General features: G+C 41.9%; 1 non-coding gene across 1 annotated transcript; it reads left to right on the forward strand.

Annotated features, from left to right (window-relative positions):
- The first annotated feature begins 4,846 nt into the window (after positions 1-4,846).
- LOC141625305 (small nucleolar RNA R71) lies at positions 4,847-4,953 on the forward strand. Its single transcript, XR_012535091.1, has one exon. It is a non-coding gene; the product is annotated as a small nucleolar RNA R71 (small nucleolar RNA).
- Positions 4,954-6,000: the final 1,047 nt, after the last annotated feature.

A 6,000-nucleotide genomic window follows, 5' to 3' on the forward strand; every position in this document is an offset into this window, starting at 1 on the left:
CTCGTTCCTTAAGTAAATACTTCACGTCAAAATACAATGCAGGATACTCGGGGATGGATTTAGCTCAATTTCCGTTGGATTCTTCACATTTCTGCAATAATATACAAAAACACGAAAGTAGACGGAAACACGGGAAATGGTAGCTTAAACTACACAAATGAGCTCTGAAATGCGTGGAAAATAGGATGTAAAACATCATATAAAAGACACGCATCAAACTTCCCCAAACCAAACCCGTGCTTGTCCCCAAGCAAGGACTAGACTCGATCTAATGACCTAATGGAACGACTTCAATCTCAGAGCGAATTACAATATGTAAAGCCTAAACCAATTTAATGCAATAACTAACAATCAACTAGTAATGCGAATCATGCAAACGAGTTATGTAGTCGTTAAAAACCGCTGAACCGTCAACCATAGAGACTTATAAAATCGGACTCTCACGGGTCGCTCAAATCACACATAAGCACAGGTGAATATATAAAAGGATAGAAAAAATTCATTTTGTACAGACTCTCACCTAACTACGACCTATAAGAACATGCCTGCAATATAATATGAAAACAATCTCTACAACCGTACATACGCATTCCAACCAACAAAAGACCATGACACATGCCGAGGTATATATGTGGATATGTGAGGTATGGGTAAGAAGAGGCAAAACATTTATGGAAAAGTGGAGGTACAGGTGATCAAGCTAGTACCAAAACGGAACCATATGGCAACATCCAACTCCTTGCTCAAAATTAAATGAAACGGTGCTATAGCAAGCACAAATCTCACAGTCTCCAGTATGAAAGTAATCAACTAACTCCCCTGAAGATATGAATAATACATGGGAGCAAAAATCGCCATAAGATAAAGGTTTTAAATTTATGCGAATCGATTCTTTCTTTTTCTTTCGAACTCCAGTCGATCGACCATAATGGGCAGTCGATCGACTGCTTTGAACAGTACATAACCTCTTTTTCTCTTTCATTTTTCGAATCATTTTTCACTTCTTTTTCTTTCTTTTTCAACTTCTTTCCTCCTTCATTCCTTTCTTTCATTTCATCTTCCAACAAAATCTCAAATAAGAGCAATTGGCTACCAAAAACGAAGTGACAATCCCAACAACTAAACTACTAGCTTGACAACGGACAGGCTAAATGTAGGATGTAGTAAATAGGACAAAAAGGATATTTTTAGCAATGTGGAGCTTATGGGTAAAATGAATAAAGGAAAATGTCTACCACATGTGTCGACATACCACAAACCGAATGCAAACAGGTATTAAGCAGATTAAGTTCATATTTATGCAAATTGATATGACATGTCTCATAAGGAGTACTACTCACATTCCTAAATAAACCAGTCATAAATGTCACCAGTTATAGGCTCTAAATCTCAGAAATATGATGTAGTTTGCCAATTTTCAAAGTCAAGTCTCAAGTTCAGCAAATAAATTAACGAAAACTCGTAGGTATGCACTTATATGATTCTACTAATAACATGTTAATCAAGCAAGGCTTAGGCAAAAACAGGTGCAAATGCAATGTCATCATTAAAATACTACCATTCCGACTCGAACTATATGCTAAAATAAACGTGCATTTTATTTGAATTTTTTGAAATTTTTTGAATTTTTTGGATTTTTGTATATAAGTATGAAATAATAACAAAAAAAAACAATGCAAGCAGAAAATGTAAATATGAATGCAAGCAAATGATATGAGATGCCAAACCCTTCCCCAAACCAAATCGCACAAAGTCCCCATTGTGCAAAATCATGTAATGAAGAAAAGAGAAACGGGAATTTGCGAGAAATTTAAACAAATAAATCACGAAGTAAAGACTTAGAAACTCACAAGACTTTAAGCGCAGCAAAGGAAACCTCCCCAAACCAGCGGGAGCTAGGAGGTTCAAAGAGAGCAAAGATGCTACTAATAAGTACACGAAAAGACAAACAAAGTACCACGCATAAATCGAGAAAGCAATGATGAAGCGGTATTATGTGCAAAATTGAGAAAAATAGAAGAAATAAATAGTGACGGAAGATAAAGTGGAGTAGAAAACTCCCTTAATTCCGCAAATCGACCAAACATAGCAGGAGAGAGGTCGTAAACAGGTACGGTAGTGCAGGTCGGTCGATCGACCACAAAGCCCAGTCGATCGATCGAGGTGAAAGGAATAGTAGCTCCTGGAAACTGCAGACCAGTCGATCGACTATATAGCCTAGTCGATCGACTGAAAATACTGTTGTACTTCAGATTCCTTCGTGTTTGCTCAATTACTTGAGCTAATGAGGTCTAAAAACCTGCAAATGCATAATAGTACGCGCCCAAAATTGCGCAAAACCCAACGTAAAGCCTAAAGCGTATAAAATCCTAAGCAAACCAAATAAGATGCGAAGTTTCGCGCACACAAAAGCAATAAAAAGTGTATAACAAAAGCAAATAAAATGTTCATAAAACATGTGATCAACTAGTAGTTGATCAAGAACGGCCACGGAATGGCCCACTTGGTCGGCTTCTGGCTACTAGAGGTAGCATCAACGGTGCTTATCTTATCAGTTGCACCCTTCTTAGCTTCCGCGTCCGTATGGCTCAACGGATCAACACATTCATCATCTCCCCAGTCAATGATCTCTTCGGACTCGTCAGAATCCAAATCGGACTCCCTTGCCTTGACCGGCTCGTCATCAACTTCCTCATCAGTGCCATAGCTGAGGCAACCAAGACCGCCTCATGAGATGATTGGCTTCTTTGCTGCTGGAGTAACTTGCAATTCTTCCTTCCCCAAACTAGCTCCTGCAATATCAGAAATAGACAAATCTTCCTCCAATTTGCTCCCAATCTGGGGCGGATGGGTTACAACAGGAATGGGACTGGTGATAGGCATATCAGGAAGTATAAAATAAGATTTCTTTTCATAAACCGTATTGCAAGTCACATGCCACATGGGGTCCTTCTTCTTAGCAGGTTGGGCAAAAACAATAGAATGCTTCCCTACTTTAAAAGTCAAGGTAGCCGAACCAACATCTATGATCGCACGGCGGTGTGCGAAATGGCCTACCCAAAATAATGGGAATATGGGCATCCTCGGGCATGTCAAGTACGACGAAGTCAACAAGGAAGAAGAACTTCCCTATTTGCACGGGGATGTCCTCTAAGACTCTATTGGTGGACCGCAGATCGGTCCCATCTCATCTTGTCATGTCATCCTTTGCGAACCTAGTCAATTTGAGCTTCCTAGCAAGACTCAAGGGCATTACACTTATACTAGCTCCTAAGTCACATAATGCCTTCTCAATAGAGAAGGTACCTATATTGCAAGGAACAGAAAAACTACCCGGGTCTTCTAGCTTGTGAGGTGCAGTGTGAGACAAATAAGAGCATGACTCTTTGGTTAATGCGACAGTATGCACATTTTCAAGTGACTTTTTCTTAGACAAGAGTTGTTTCATGAATTTAGTATAGGCAGGCACTTGATTAACTAACTCAAGGAAAGGCACTTGCACATTCAAGCTACGAATAACTTTTTCAAATTTATTGAAAGATACCTGTTCCTTCGTCGGCACTAGTCTTTTTCGGATAGGGGTCATGCGATAAGCTTAGCCCTCTCCTCTAAATCGCAAGCATGCATCGGTATATCCGTGGACTTAGGCTGGAAGTCCACTACTTTCTCCTTGTTGAAGCTTGAACCCTCTTCAGACCGTCTCAAATGTGAACCATTGATCGACATCGGGTCGTACTTCGGAGACGGGACTGACCCATCAGCACTCGAGTCTTTCCCCAATATATTCGGGACTGTCGTGCCCCGAAATAAATGATCCCTCAAGTTGTCGGGCATCGGAGGCAAAAAATCTCACTGTCAGCAGCGATCTCAGTCGATCGACCAGTGATGTCAGTCGATCGAATGAGTTGAACAGGACCAGAAGCTCCTGTAACCCGCACTTCAGTCGATCGACCGGGTGTATCAGTCGATCGACTGATATACCTGGTAGACGCCTTTTTCTTTCCTTTGCTCGTTCCAGCTTTGTTTTGACTCGGTTTTGCCTCATCTTTCGCAGTGGCATCCTTGACCATAGCAGGTCCCTCCAGGGTAGACCCACTCCTCAAAGTTATGGCATTTAGGGTCTCTTTCTGGTCAGTTTGAGTCGGTAAGTGTCCCGGAGCTCGAGTGGTACTCTTGCTAGCCAATTGAGCAATTTGGCTCTCTAGCATCTTCATCCCGGCCTCTCTAGCTTGGGACTCCTTCAGCAATAAGTTCTTCAACTCGGTGAACTCAGAATTTTGGGATTGTTGCTGCTGCTGAGGAATATACGGAGGCTTTTGATATGGCTGCTTATGTGGAGGGACATAGGCTTGATGATGCTGCTGTTGTGGAGGTTGAGTCGGATTCAGGACATTCTGGCTACTCCACCTCAAGTTGGGGTGGACATTCGGCTCATAGTACGTGTTTGTCTGCCTATAATGTTGAAAGGCAGCGCAAGACTCGAAGGGGACAGAACAATTCTCTGAGACATGCCCCTCAGCTCCACATCTTCTACAGACGTAAGGACCGTCTGAAACAGCATTAACATGGTACATTCCTCCTTTAGAAGCTCCTCCCAACTCATATTTGTCAAACCTTGCAGTGAGAGCTTCTAGTGCAAAGAACTATGAGAGGAAGATTCGTGACTCTCCTCCGGTTTCCTCTCGAATTCCCATATTGACCTTATGAGTGGCCAAATCAAGCAATGATCTTCCACCCCTTAGTCTCTCCCATGTTTTCAGCAAATCGGCCATTGGGCTGAGATCCAAAATAGCCCTCGATCGTCATACGCCCATTATAGAAGCGATTCCAAAGACTCCATTTTTCGAACCCATGGTGCGGTATGGTTCGCACCAATTTCTTGAAACGGACCCATGCTTCATGAAAGTTCTCATCAGGCCCCTGTTTAAAGCTCGTGATCTGAGCTCTAATGGCATTCGTCTTCGAGGCAGAGAAGTATTTCTTGTAGAATGCCAAGGCCAAAGAATTCCAGTCAGTGATCCCATGAGCGACTCGATCCAGATCTCTATACCACTCCCTTGCAGCATCACGAAGGGAGAAAATGAATATGGTCTCCTTGATCTGGTCTTGGGTCACACCGGTCGGCGGGGTATAGAGCAAAGCAATAATCAATAAAAATCTCCATATGCTTGGCCGCATCTTCATTTGCAGCTCCCGAATCGGTTTCTCTCAACCAGGTTAATATAGGAAGGCTTGGCTCGAATTTTCTCGCCTCCCAGGTAGTTCGAATCCTTTGTAGAGGTTACTTGTATCGGCTCCGAGGATCGGCAATGGTTGCTTCTTCACCATGATTTGGAATTTCTGGAGAAGTGACTGTCTCGGATGAAGAAATTGAAGCGGGAGATGTAGGTGGATCTTCCTCGAACAGAACGTTCTCGTAGTAGCTTGATGCAGTACTCGGCTCTTCCTCGTCGGTAATACCCTTTGTGATCGTCTCAACTCGCGCAAGGATTTATCGATCTCAGGATTAAATGGTACTAGTTCACCACCCTATGACCTGCGCATAAGAAGAAACTACAAAAAAAATATAAGAAAAGTTTAAGGAACGGAAGTCCCTTAAACTAAAGAAAGACTAAATAAAAACAACTAAAAATTAGAACAATTGCCTCCCCGGCAACGGCGCCAAAATTTGATACCCGTCATTGTGAGCACCAAAAATAAAATTTATAATCTCCTATTAAAACTAACCTAGGCTAGTGGTAACAGGGTCGAACCACAAGGAGACGAATGTAATTTCTAATTGTCTAATTTAGTCTAAGGTAACAAAAGTGGGGGTTGATTTGATTTGGTCTATACTAATAGCAATTAAAGACAATAAACTAAATAAACAGTTAAACCAGATAAAAGAAGGGGTACTAGGATGGTCGGTTCGTTATAGTTCGGCGGCAGCATACTAAACAGGTCTAAATCAAACACATGAGGCGGGAAATAAAGAGGTCCTCTCGGTCCACTCTTAACAAA

Source organism: Silene latifolia, chromosome X (assembly GCF_048544455.1).
Source record: "Silene latifolia isolate original U9 population chromosome X, ASM4854445v1, whole genome shotgun sequence".
In the NCBI taxonomy this organism is placed as follows: Eukaryota; Viridiplantae; Streptophyta; class Magnoliopsida; order Caryophyllales; family Caryophyllaceae; genus Silene; species Silene latifolia.